At 41.7% G+C, this 14435-nt stretch overlaps 1 protein-coding gene and 1 pseudogene across 5 annotated transcripts in view; both read right to left on the bottom strand.

Moving 5' to 3' along the window:
* The window catches only part of OCLN (occludin), a 40463-nt gene extending 39605 nt beyond the window's left edge, over window positions 1–858 (bottom strand). The window contains exon 1 of one of the 4 annotated variants that reach the window (XM_081131188.1): window positions 709–858. The gene's annotated coding sequence lies outside the window, so the exon portion shown is untranslated. Of the gene's footprint in view, window positions 1–462; window positions 609–708 lie in introns of those variants that run through there. The other 3 variants (XM_081131189.1, XM_081131190.1, XM_081131191.1) reach the window with 3 other exon arrangements.
* An 11312-nt stretch (window positions 859–12170) lies between these two features.
* LOC308554929 (small ribosomal subunit protein eS1 pseudogene) lies at window positions 12171–12461 on the bottom strand (annotated as a pseudogene). Its single transcript has one exon. The product of its transcript is annotated as a small ribosomal subunit protein eS1 pseudogene (transcript).
* Between the last annotated feature and the right edge of the window lie 1974 nt (window positions 12462–14435).

A 14435-nucleotide genomic window follows, 5' to 3' on the forward strand; every position in this document is an offset into this window, starting at 1 on the left:
TGGGGTGGGCGCGGGAATGAAGAGGTCCCCGGGGATCTAAGCACCCCCCTCGCTCCCGCCCCGGGGCTCAGCACCTCCGAGGAGCCGGGCGCCGCGCCCCTCTCCCTGAGGACCCCCCAGAACTGCAGCCCAGAGAGCAGAGAGCAGGGCGCGGGGTTCTCACTGTTCGCGACCCGCCCGCCTTCCAAAACCGAAAAGTTGCCCGCGCCGCCCGGGCACAAGTGCAGGAAAGCGCTTCCGCCGAGGAGCTGGTCGGCGCCTCCAAGTGGCCCAGGCTCCGGGACGCAGCCTCCAAGTCAGCCTCGGGCGGCTCGCTCCGCGGACCAGCCCAGCGGCGAAACCGCCACCGAAACCAGTCCCCCGCGCCTTCCCCCGCGCCTCCCCTACCACACCCAGGCACCGGGGTCCCCCCATGGGGATTCTGGGGTGCAGTGCGCCCCCGGCGCCGCGCCCACCCCTCACCTGCTCACTGCAGCCCGGCCCGACCCACCGGGGACGGAGGGAGCCGAGGAGCGCGCTCACCTGGCGGGCGCACCTACCGCTGTGCGGACCGCCAGCTCCCGGAGCCGGCCCTGATAAGGGACTCAGCCCTCCTCCTCTCCCCCCTCCCCGCCCCGGTCCCCCCACCGGGGCAGCTGCCCCGGAGCATGCGCGCCAACTCCCGGCCGGGTTGCGGGAGGCCCGCGGCCCCGCCCGGGCGAGCCCCACCTGCTGCTCTCCGCACGGATCCCAGGCGCTCCTGCCAGCTCTACCCGCAGTCTGCGCTACTCCGCCAGAGGCCGAGAAAGGGGAAGGCGGGCGCGGGCCGGAGGTGTGGCGCGGCAGCCTCCTCCCGGGTGACCCATTCACCTGAAACTCGGGTGGGAGGGGGAAGGGGAGGCGGAGGAGGAGGCGGGAGGGCCGGCCGGCTCTGCGCACCCTCGCCGACGCGGCGTTAAAGGAAAAGCTCCGCGTTCCAGGCGGAGGGACGGGGACCGGCGCCGAGGGAGGGCTCGGGCTCCCGGGGACTCGGGGGCGCGGTGTCCGGGGACCGCCCCGGGGCGCGCTCGGAGCTTCGCGGGCGGCCGGTCGAACAGCGGAGCGAGGTCTTCAGGGGGCCGTTTCCCTCCTGCGGAGGGAGGGGCCGAGGCTGCTCCGCGCTGTGGCTGGAAAACCACGTCTTCACAAAGCACTTTCCTGCTCCAAAAATTTGGTTATAGTTTTGTGGGAAGGAAGCATCGAGATGTGGGAGATTTTCAAAAGTATGCGTAAATTTAGGAACTGTTTCTGAATCTCTGGATCCAGAAAAAAGACCATTGCTCAGAATGGTTAAATGAAGGTGATGCGCCGTAGATACTGGTGTCGGTAAATCTGCCGTCAAAGTTAAGCACACACCATGGTATATACATGATGACCACTTCGGGGTCCGTTGCGCCCTCCCCAAATTTAACTATGGTATGATGGAGAATCTCTCTTGTGGGGGAGGGGCGATTAAAACAATTTAATATTCTCTTTGGCTTAAAAACAGCCACCCTAGTTTTGTTTGCTTTGTTCTCGTTCTTGATCTGGAGGCTGTTTCCAAAGGAGTGTTCACTTAGGAAAATTCGTAGTCTACACTTCAGGATATATACACTTTTGTATATGTGTGTTGTATTTAAATACTTTTTTTAAATTAGTACTCAAGAATGTGGCAATTTTAGTTCTTGCTATTGAACTATCAGCATTGAAGGCTAGGATTTAGGTTCCTTAAGTCCCGCTTCATTTTGTGTTCCCATCTGGAATGTCACCATTGCTAATAAATTTCTTTCCAATCCCACCCACTTCTCTGCCTTTAATTAAGTGGTTAGAGATGTGACTCTCCCATAAAATAAATCTTAAGCCATAATTCAATACTTAAGGAAGTAAAAGCATTATATGAATATAAGGTATTTAAAGTGATGACAGCCTTAATGGGTAATTAATCTGATTGGTGTTGTTTTCATGGAAGTCATTGCTACAATTATTTTAATATGACTGTAGTTTTTGAAGGATGCAGTTTAAATTGGTGGTATTAACACTGGGGAAGTCAGGTTAATCCTCTTAATGTTCCCTGTCAGATTACTGAAATCTCCAAACATTCCACTTGGTTTATAATTAAACAAGGGAACATTTCCTAATACTCTCAGATTTATGTCTATTAATAACACATGTCTCTTATAGTGTACTTCTACATGTTCTGAAAAGAACTTAGAGTGTTTTCCCTACTTATTAAAATTGAAGTGTTTCTCATACCATAAAATTCACCCTTAATTTTAAAGTATACATACAATTTAGTGGTTTTTAGTATATTCACAAGGATATACAACTATTACTACTATCTAAGTCCAGAATATTTTCATCACCCTAAAAAGAAACCCTGTGTCCATTAGTGCTCACTCCCCAATTCTCCTTGCCTCTGGACCCTGGCAACCACTTACCTACTTTCTGTCTGGATTGATTTGACCATTCTGGACATTTTATATGAATAAATAATACAATACGTGTGTCTAGCTTCTTTCACTGAACATCATATTTTCAAGATTCACTCATGTTACAGTACCTACCATTCCTGTTTATGGCTGAATACTATTCCATTGAATGGACACACTACATTTTGTTTAAACCTTTATCAGTTGATGGACATTTGGGCTATTTCTCCTTTTGGTTATTATAAACACTACTATGAATATTCATGTACAAGTTTTTGTGTGAACATGTTTTTAGTCCTCTTGGGTAAACTAGGTTTTATAATGAAATGTTTTATCATTTTAAGAGATTAATACATATGTTTTGTTTTTAGTTTTTTTTATTACTTTTTATTATGTTTTTTAATCCTCACCTGAGGATATTTTTTCCATTGATTTTTTTTTTTTCTTAGAGAGAGAGTGGAGGGGAGGGAAGAGGGAGAGAGAGAGAAACATCCATGTGACACAGACACATCGATTGGTTGCCTCGCACCCTTGCCCTGACCAGGGCCAGAGATCAAGCCTGCAACAAAAGTACTTGACCTTGACCAGGAATACGACCTGGGACCCTTCGGTCCATGGGCCCACGCTCTAACCACTGAGCCAAACCTGCCAGGGCTGCTGTTTTTCTATTCCCACACCAAACCTAAACCCAAAGGCATGTGTTAGAATGCAAACTTTGTTACCACATTTCATTTGCCCTCATTCATTCATTCAACAACCATTTTCTGAGTGATTGCCATGTGCACAATAGTGAACAAAACCCCAAAAGTCCTGTCTTAGTGCAGCTTACTTTCCTGCTGAATTCATGCATATGGAATATTAGAATTTATTAAGTTGAATTGTATGAAATTAGAAATAGTTGCTCATTTTTAACGACAAAATGGTAATTTCACATGGTTCAACTTAATACTAAGCTAAATTTCTATTGGAATGTATGCCATTTTTATTCCATCCAGATTAATTTTCCAAATGATGTTCACAAAACTGAAAAATCTAAAAACGGTGTTCTTTTAACTATTGCCTAATAGTGTGCATATTAGGTACTAGTTGAAAATGTTTGGAAAGAAAATCCAGCCTCAAAACCTAAATACATCTTTCTTCAGTTGCAAAACAAAATTTGTTGGATGCTAAGTGATGCCATGCTTAATGCAATCGTGTTACATGATCACATTTTAGCAAAATTTTAATTATTTGTAATCAAATATTCCTTCTTGGAAACTCAGTAGAATTATGGACTATGATCCACTATTGAACATTATTTGATGAAAATCCGCATGACTCAGAGGAAATATTCTCAGAGGTAGTATGATTAGAAATTTATTTTCCCTGCAGTCAAGTGCATGGTAAAATAGAAAACCATTTTTGTTTGTTTGTTTGTTTTATATGTAAAGGAGAAAGTTCAGAGCTCAGAATATGGTGTCAGAAATTTGAATTAAAATATCATGTTGCCACTTATTAGCTGGATGGGATTAATCTTTAAGGGAAGTTGAAGTCCATAGTCTCATTTTTCTCTACTGTCAATTTGGGATGACAATAAATAGTACTCTCTTCATAAGATTGTTGAGAAGCACAGGGACCATTCACTAAGGTAAACCATGTGGTGGGCCACACAAGCCTCAATAAACTTACCAAATCATTGCTATATTCCATCTGCCTGAAACAGTTCCTGTCAGTTATTCCATAAATACTTGTTGAATAGCATATTAGTATAATTCTGATTCTTGCATCCAACATGTCTGTGGAGTCTTGTCCATTTCTCTGATAGTCTACTGCCATTGTGAAAGGAGCACATTCCTAACTAGCATTTTGAGGCTTACATCTCTAGTACTAGGTCTTAGAGGAGGAAAGAAAGGGGATTAGAATATTTTCATTCTGCCTCACCTGCTTAATGACTGAATCCAAGGATTGGTATTTGTTAAGGACAACTCATTATGGGGTTGCTGAGGGCCTGGGGGAAAGGCACTGTATTCTCTCCACCCGATTACAAGGTGGGAAATACCTAGTCCACATAGGGCAGTTTCCTTGGACAGATTTATGAAGGAGTCTATGAGGAAGTCACTAGGAAGGCAATTTCTGAGAGGATGATGATGTATGGTGAGTAAAACTCTATCTCCTTAGTCCCTAAGTATTAAGCAAGATCCTCAAGGAGGTGCCAAGGTTAAACAGAGTCAATTCCTAAACAAGCAGAACAAGAGTTATAGCAATCACCATCATTTACTCAGGGTAACCATATGCCAGGCACTGTACTAGTGCTTTATGGACTTTTGTTTGTTTTTTGTTTGTTTTCTCAACAATTTTATGATGTAATATTATTTTCCCCATTTCTGGAAAACTAAAACTCAGAAAGGTTTGATCATTTGCTCAAGGTAATATATTAAGTTGTAGTGTTCAGATTCAAACACAGGCTATCTAATTCCAGAATTAATGTTCTTAACAGTTTTACTGCTTTTTTGTCTCTTAAAAAAAATACCCAAACACCTTTAAACTACCCATAAAAATATTTCAGAATGCAGCCATAGAAAAAAATAATCCCCCTGGCCGGTGTGGCTTGGTTAAGTGTCATCCCATGCACCAAAAGGTAGCTGGTTTGATTCTGTGTCAGAGCACATGCCTGGGTTGCCGGCTCAGTCCCCAGTAGAGGGTGAGCAGGAGGCAGCCATTTGATGTTTCTCTCTCCCTCTCCCTTCTTCTCTCTCTAAAACTCAATTTTAAAATTTTTAATTGGGGTATATTGGGCTGTTATGGATGAGAATGAACCAATTAGAGCACCTCCCAACAACATGGTGAATCATTCAAACATAATATTGAACAAAATAAACAGGAACCCCCCCAAATACAGTATGATTCCATTTATATAAAGTTCAGAAACAGTAAAAACTAAACTACATCATTTGGGGATTCTTTATGTAAGTGGCAAAACTACAAATAAAAGCAAAGGAATTATTATAAAAGTGAAGATAGTAGTTACCTCCAGAAGGAAAAGTGAGGGTAAAGATGGAAAGAGTGGAGATGCTTTTGGGTGCTGGCAATATTCTGTTTCTTCACCTGGATGCAGGTTACCTGGCTGTTACGAGCCTACAAAGAGAAATTCAGTATAGCTCCTGAAATGGTTAATGGCAAATGGCACAAGATGTTAGACCTCAGTCCTTGAGTTCTGGCTAAGAAAAAATTCAGAGTTAAGACTTAAATATAAACGAAAGTTTATTTAGAAAGTCAAAGAGGTAGAAGAAGTGAGCCAGCTGGGCTGTGTGGGCTCAGGAAACAAATTACAAAGGCAAAAGAAGGGCCCTTGGAGTTTAGGAGAAAGAAAGCAAAGAGACACACCTTGAGGGAAGAAAGGAGAGATAGAGAACCCTCTGGGCCCTTCCTCTTAAGGGCTTTTTTACCTGGAGGATCTCTATAGAATATTCATCAGCTTTCCTGGTGTGTCCTGCCCTTTCAGGGTGGGTCTCTACTGATTGTTTGGTGCCTGGGCAGTTGGTTCTGATGTCAGCCAAGGTGTTGCCCTGCCTAGCCTTGCTGCTTTTCGGGGCCTAGAGCTGAAACACAATGGAGAACTAGCTGTTATCTCTAGGGCTTAATGTGTAAGGAAGCAGCCATGCAAGAGCTTATATGGGAGTCCTATGAGGCTATTCTCTGGCTCCTTTGTTCCTCCTCTAAGCGGGTCTTACAACATGACCAACAACATGCCAGGGGAAACAAGGTCACGCTGGGAGTGAGGTCCCACCTTACTATTGTCCTTTGCTAGTTGCTAGGCACCCAGAGCTTTCCCCCTTGGTGACCTTCCCTCCCAGGCTTATCATTCCTACTCTGCTCATGTCTGTCTGTCTGCCTACTATATCAAAATGTTGATGCTGACCCACATAGAGTGTGGTCAAAGTGGCATATTTGTGAATTATATATGAAAAGAAATATTTATTCAGCCAAAAAAATGTTTACTTCATACCTGATATGCATGGAGTCCTCATGTGTCTAAGCCATGGAGATACAGTGGAGTCAAGACAGATAAGATCCTTCATGAAGGTTTATATTCTAGCTGGGAGAAGACCTGAAACAAAGATGATTAAACTGAAAAAGAACAATATAATTTCAGATAGTGATGAGTGAGTGACTTGAAGAAACAAAAGAGGCTAAAGGGACAGAGAGGGCTGGGAGAGGCGGTGGGGGAGGCGCTGCCTCAGGTAAAGTGGTCACTGGCGGCAGCTTTGAAGAGATAACATTTGAATTGAGACTTCAATAACAAGAAGCCAGCCATGCAAAGATCTGGGCGAAGAACACCCGAGGGCAAACTCTAGGATCATTTTGTAGATTCCAAGTACAATAGGCCAGAAGAAAGGGAGAGTGTGGGACATGAAGTCTGAGGGAGGCAGTGGTCAGATCTTGGAAACTGGCACCTGAGTGTGTTTTCTTCTAACTGCAATGGGAAAGCTTTGGAGAGTTTTAGGTATTTCATAATGATGAGTTTATGTTTTGAATGTTGTGGTATTTTAAGTGTCAACCTAAGAATTTTCCCGTGTTTTAAAATAATTTTTGCTAACAGTTGAGTATTTATCTTTAAAGCTTGTAGCTTCTAAATTAAACCTGAGAAAGAGAGCCAAGGTGATCTGAAACTCAGTTGATAGGATCTCTGAGAAATGTAAGTGACGCCTATTCATCTTCCCCTGGGAATCTTAATTAGATCTATTGCCTGAGAGGCACAAGACGTGGAGGGGCTAGAAGGGGAGATGGTAAGAGAAGCTCTACCATAGCACATGATTATTTTATTTTTCATGCTTTTTGCCTAGATTTTCTAAAAATTCTCAATAAACAAGCATATATTATGTTTGACAATTAGGAAAAAGATATGTTTTCACTTTCTCCTAACTTACTATGTTGGAAAATTCAAACCTAGAGAAAAGCTGATAAAATAGCACTATATGAACTGTATCCTTCACCTAAATTTACCAGTTGTTAACATTGTCCACATTTTCTTGTTTTCTCACACATACTATGCGTACAAAACATAGTATATTCTTTTTGCTCAACCATTTAAAAGCAAAAATTTATACTTTTTTGGTTCAACTATTTAAAAGTAATTTGCAAATATGCCACCTTCACCCCTACATATGTCAGCACGTATCTACCAAGAACCAAGACATTTTCCTACATAGCCACTGTCTTAGTTTGTGCCGCTATAACAGAATGCCATAGGCTGTGGTTTATAAACACCAGAACTTTATTTCTCACAGTTCTAGAGGACAGAAGTCTGAGAGCAGGTTCTGGCGAAAACCCTCTTTGGAGGGTTTCCTCCTTATATGGTGGAGAGGGCAAGAAAGCTCTCTGGGGTCTCTTTTATAGGGGAGATAGTCCCATTCCCGAGGGCTCCACCCTCATGAGCTAATCATCTCCCCAAAGGCCCTTCTTCCTAATATCACAGTGGGGATTAGAATTTCAACATGTGAATTGCGGGGGGGGGGGGGGGGGGTGTTACTATTCAGTCCATAACAACCACCATACCATTAACATACCCTCACAAAATGAAGAGTAATACATAATCTTATCTAATACACAGCAAATATTCACATAGCACCAATTGTCCCAAAATGCCTTTTATGGTTTGTTGTTTTTTAATCCAGGAGTCAGTCACGGGTCGTTCCTTGCATTTCATTGTCATATCTTTTTAGTGTTCTTAATTCTTGTACAGTTCCATTGCCATTTTTTTTAAGAGAATCTGGTCCAGTTGTCCTGTTGAATGTCTCACAGTCTCGATTTATATGCCCCTCCTCTCACAATTAGATTTACAGGAAACACTGTTGGCTAAAATACTATATACATGATGCTGTGGACTTCGTCCTGCATCATGTCAGGAGGCTCACACTACGGATCAAGTTGTCCTGGGATGAGTGATGCTAAGTCCAAATGATATGGTACCCTTCAGATCTCCCCTTTCCTTTTATAGTTAATCAGTATCCTGTGGGGGTAATACTTTGCTTTTATGTAACTGTCTTTATTCCCCAGTCTTGCCTGACTGGAATGTTGCATCTATTGGTACATAATGTTTTTTTCTAATACTATTAAATATTAGTATCAATACTATCTAGTACTATCAAGAAAAAAACAAATAGCCCTGGCTGGGTAGCTCAGTTGATTGGAGTGTCATCCCAATACACCAAGGTAGCAGGTTCGATCCCCAGTCAGGGCATGTACAAGAAGTAATCAATGGATGTGTAAATAAGCGGAGCAGCAGATAAATGTTTCTCTCTGTCTCTCTGCCCCTGCCCCCTTCCTCTCTGTTTCTCTAAAAATCAATAAGTAAAAACAAAAACCAAAGAATTTTGAAGTGTGAGAAAAGGAAGGTGGAAAACATTCTAATTCTTTAAAATATTGACCTTACATGAAAGCATTTTCCTTTGGATGATACAATTTCTTTCTGTTTTGCCTTTAAGGAGTCGACCAATCCACTCACCTGCATAATATTGTTATTTACTAATGAGGGTAGGTGATGTGGGGAGAGAGCAAAGCATACTTTGGTACAGCACTCTTCCCTTACGTAGTCTAGGAGACAAGGTGTACACTCATAAAAATAAAAAGTAATCAAAGGACAGATAAATGCTGAGTGAGTGGTAAAGATAAGAATACTCTCTATTGTGACTAAGTGAAACAGCTCACCTGGTTGCCCATGTGTTCCTCCCATTCCTGTCTCTGTCACTTATCTTTTCCTCAAACTAATTACTCTACCTCAGATGTTCTCCTTCTACTTTTATGTTTGCAGGTTCATATACCAAACTATTGCCAGTGCTTCAAGACTGAGCTACCCATCTCTTCTGTTCAACAACAGTAAGAACAAACCCTCTTTAATCTCTCTTCTCTAAGAAGTGGCTCCTCCCAATTCTGCACATATACCAAAATCAATTTATCTAATTCTTTTGACTGTCCAATGTTAATCACTTTCTAACTTGGATTACTTATGTGTGTGGGACCTCCTCCTAGACTGCTCACTCTGAGGGTGAGCTCTCCTGATTTAACTGGGCTCACTGTGGGCCCCTCCTTCTGGTACTTTGCACTTCTGTTACTTTAAGTGAGTAAGTGAACAATCATCAATGCTTCAATAAACTATCCTTCATATATATTGGAGTTGAATTATGTTGGTAATAATCTTGATGAGAAACTCTACTCTTACCCTCTGTGCTTATTTTTCTCAAACACGTTCCTTACAGTGGCAAGGTAACAAGGAAGTTTCCTTTACTCCCTTCCTCTAGGAAGAGGGAAAAAAATAACAGGAAACAAACCCACAGCAAACAATGAAGATGGATATCAAATATTTGTTCCTTTCTGTACAAGAGGAGTTATACATGATAGTAGGTCATCATAGTAGCACTTGAAAGTATCAAAGTTGCTTTGAGCTCTAAGGATTTCCAGTACAGCAATTTGGCTGTTTTTATCTAAATGAAGTAAAGTTAAAATACAGCCTTTTAACAGAATATTCTAAGTATCCACAATCGTCATCTGGGAGCTATGCTTATTACCAAACTTGTGATCCAGGAACCTGGTCCATGCAGCAGCCAGATAACTTGCTTCCTTCACTGTGCTTCCATGCATGTTGTACATTATAAGAAAAGAGAGGGTACTGTTTATTGAGTAACTTCCGTGTCCCTACATCATAAGTTAAATATTATCTCCATTCTGTAGATAAGAAAATGGAGTTTCACAGATAGTAAAAACTTGCTTCACATTACACAACAAGAAAGGATAAAGGTGAAGTTTTAAAACACACATCTTTCTGATCCAAAATCCATGCCGCCATAAAATTGTGCTTCTACACATGCCTGCCTCCTACACCGAACTATGAGGTCCTTCGGTGCACATTACCTACCCCAGTACTTGGTGCATGAATACTTTAATATTGAATATTTCCCACTTTCCATTACCCCTTCCTTCTTATCGCACACAATCTCAATTTTATTCCTATATTCACCCTCCCCAGGCAGCCAGGGGCTTTCACAGCCCCGCTGCAGTACCTGTGAAGTAGGTGTAGTAGACAGATGTCACCTTATTTTATAGGAGACTGGAGGTTAACCATCTTGCCCGAGATTACAAGTAATGGAGCTGAGATTCACACAACAGTTTGACTCTACATCTTACATTACTTTCAGCATATGTAATACACTACCTTGAAGGAACTGTCTTCATGATAGTGTGCGCATCAAAGTATTGTCAAACACATGGGTAAATATTAGCCTTAGAAACAAAACAATAAATAAAGTTTACTATGGCAGATTCCAGTACTTAATAAATTAATAATCTAAATAGTGATCACATCCATCCATTACCCATACCTATAATTAGATTGAAAGATAGAGGCAGCCTACTAGTCACCTACCACCATCATGGCCTTCCAGGCACAAAACCATATCAAGCCTTCTAAGAAGTAGTGAAAACATGACCAAATATCTCTCCCCTCTTTTCTCCCCCCCCACCTCCGCTTTGTTGTTGTTGTTAAGAAAGGGTTTCCTTTTGTTAGCATGGCTAACATCTCCAGATCACTACACCTTAAAATAATCACTACCCTTTCTCAGCTACTTAGAGCAATAGTTAAAATCCACACAACAGGACAGAAAATTTCGCATTACTATCAATTCAGAACATATGATTCACCAAGCTGTAAGATTATTGTAAAAGAATGATCAGAAATAAAATATCACAAATAAGACTTATTTGTGATATTCATCACTGTTAAATGTCTGAATTTTAAACAGATTCTTGGACTGGGGGCTCATATCCATCAACTCATTCAACTTTACCACCTGTCTCATCCTCAGTCGCTTTTCCAGAACTGTGAGCTTCACCAGGAAGCTCCATGAGTTTTCTCAATTCAAACTTGGGCTTCTGCCCAGCCAGCATAGTTCAGTGGTTGAGCATCGACCTAGGATCCAGGAGATCGCGGTTCGATTCCCAGTCAGGCCACATGCCTGGGTTGCAGGCTGGATCCCTAGTTGGGGCGTACAGGAGGCAGCGGATCTATGACTCTCTTATCACTGATGTTTCTCTCTCTCCCTCTCCCTTCCTCTCTCTGAAATCAATAAAGATATTTAAAAAAACAAAAACAAACAAACTTGGACTTCTTCAGCATTTTGACTTTTCTAACAAAGACATCATGGAGCAGATAAATAGATTGGCAAGCCTTTTGTATGTCTTTTCCAATGCTGTCTGGAATCAATTTATTGACCACTTCTTCCAAGTCATTTGTCTACACCTCTCTGGTCATGATTTCCATCATCTTCTTCTGGATTTAGCCGACCTGTTGATGCTGAGCATAAGAGGTATTTTGAATCTGATTGCTGCATTTTTTAGTAAAACCAACACAGAATAGACGAAGCAAATAGCCATTGGTAGTCTTGACATCAACATGAGCTTCAATCACAGTCTGCCATTTTTTGACCATGGAGCACATTTTTCATGGGTAAGATCCATGCCATTGAAATTAGTCAGGCAGTTTTTGCCTTGAACATCCTCAGTTATTAGCTTGAATTTTCTTTCTTTCTCTCTTTCTTTTTAAAAATATTTTTATTGATTTCAGAGAGAGGAAGGGAGAGGGAGATATAGAAACATCAATGAGTCATTGATTGGCTGCCTTTTGCACGTCCCCCACTGGGGATTGAGCCCGAAACCCGAGCATGTGCCCTGACCAGGAATCGAACCATGATCTCCTGGATCCTAGGTTGATGCTCAACCGCTGAGCCACGGCCAGCCAGGCAGCTTGAATTTTCTAAATGCAACTTCATCATTCTGCAGATCAGCTAGGCTCACTTCAAAAACACAATCCTTGAGACCATCAGATGCAATTTTCGTTCCTTGAGTTCTAGTGACTAGTTTTTTTCTAATATTTCTTATATTGAACATAGCCGGTGCTTTCACATCATACCAATCTTTCTTAGAAAATGGATCAACCACTTTCTTCTTGGCTCCTTTTTTGCTGCCTTTCATAAGGCGCTTGCTCTTGCCCACCACCATGGTGCTGCTCAGGGACCAAAAGGTTTTCTTCCACTTTGACATCAGTCCTGGCAGCAAGAGAGAATAAACGAGGAAGACTTCCTAAGGGAACTGAACTAGATGCCAGGAGACAGTTATGAGCTCAGCTCTGTCAGAAACCAGCTGTGTCACTTTAAGCAAGTCATTTAATCTGTCTTTACTACTTACAAATAAAATAATGTCTGTGAAAATGTTTAAAAGTATAAAGTGCAACAAGTGGTTATTCATTCACTATTTAATACTAAGCTGCTACTATGTGCTTGGTGTTAGGGGGGATACAAGAATAACTAAGGCCCTGGCCGGGTGGCTCAGTTGATTAGGGCATCATCTGGAGGCACCAAAGTTGCTGGGTTTGATCCCAGGTCAGGGCACATACAAGAATCAACCAATGGGTACATGGGTGGGTGGAGTAACAGATCCTTGTTTCTCTCTCTGTCCCTTCCTCTCTCTTTAAAATCAATCAATTAAAAAAAGAATAAGGCATGGTCTATGCTGTGGGCATCTGTTGTTTTTGCAGGTCTAGCTTCTATTAAGAGCACAGAGCTTTTCCTTTGAAGACTTGTCCCTTCCCCAATTAATGAGGCCTGATGGGGTTGTCAGTCACAATGCTCTGTCCCCACAGTAGTGGGCATGAGATCCAGGCTGGCTAATTAGATGTGGTGATTGGTTCAAAGGTGGACATATGACCCAAATCAAGGCCTATCAGAGGCTTCCCAGAGATGTGGCAGAGAGTTGCGGAAGAGAGTCTCTTCTGTTATCCCTAGAGCTGAGCCATCTTCCTCAGTTACACAGAGGAAATATAAATATGAGAACGTGAACTGTGAGAAGCGGAAAAGACAGAGAGGTGGACTGAGCAGGAGCCTTGAAGCCAAGTGAATTCCTGGACCTTTCAGTTTGCTAATCCAATAGATTCCCTTCTATGCATAAACTGGTTTGAATTCAGTCTCTGTCACAACCAAAGGAAATCTGACTAATACAGTCTTAGTCCTTAAATAATTCATATCTTAGAAACTATATAATCATTTACTTAATACCAAAGAATAGAGACTTAAAAATATATATATATATTAGCTAATTCAAAAACATACCAGCTAAGTTTAGTGTTTTGTAATGCCCCCAGCATCCTGGATTCTCAGTTGGAAGGCAGCTTTCCAGTAACTCTGCCTCCCTCTCGTCCCGCAGTGGAGTTGGTGCTGAGCAACAGTTGTGTTACACTCAAACCTGTTACTTCACTTGTACTTTTGTGTGTGTATACATATAAAATATCAATATGATATATTATACAATAGTATATTATATAAATATTATATAAACTGATGAAATATGATGGATCCTTAAAAGAGATGTTTCTATAAAAAGCAAGTTAATTGTTAAAGGAATCAGTGAAGATGTTGTTTAAAAACATTTAGCTGTCAAGTTAGATATGGTAAAGACAATTGTAAAAGATAGGAAGAAAAAAATACAAAATCCCAGAAGGCTTCTATACTCAGATTGTTTCCCACGTACCTTTAATTTCTCACTTTACTTTAAAGAAACTTAAACTGGAAGTCATAGTTTATGAAAATGAGAAAATATTTGAAAATAATGAGAAGTGATGAGAAACTTTATATGCAAAGAAAAGGCCCTGATCCTGCATCAAACCATTGGCAAATGAATACGTGCTATATAATTTAAATTAAAAGAAACTATTTCAAGTTTCTATATGTCACTTTTTGATTCTCAGCTTTAATGTACTCTTCAGTTGACATTCAAATTACTGATCCCAACTGTGTCCGGTAAAATAGCAACAATTTGTTGACTTTAAAATTGTCTTACCTGGCCCAGCCAGCATGGTTCAGTGGTTGAGCATTGACCTAGGATTCAGGAGATCGAGGCTCGAGTCCTGGTCAGGTCAGGGCACATCCTGGGGTTGTGGGTTTGATCCCCAGCAGGGGGCATGCAGGAGGCAGCCGATCAATGACT

This window comes from Miniopterus schreibersii, assembly GCF_964146895.1.
Source record: "Miniopterus schreibersii genome assembly, chromosome: 3".
Taxonomy (NCBI): domain Eukaryota; kingdom Metazoa; phylum Chordata; class Mammalia; order Chiroptera; family Miniopteridae; genus Miniopterus; species Miniopterus schreibersii.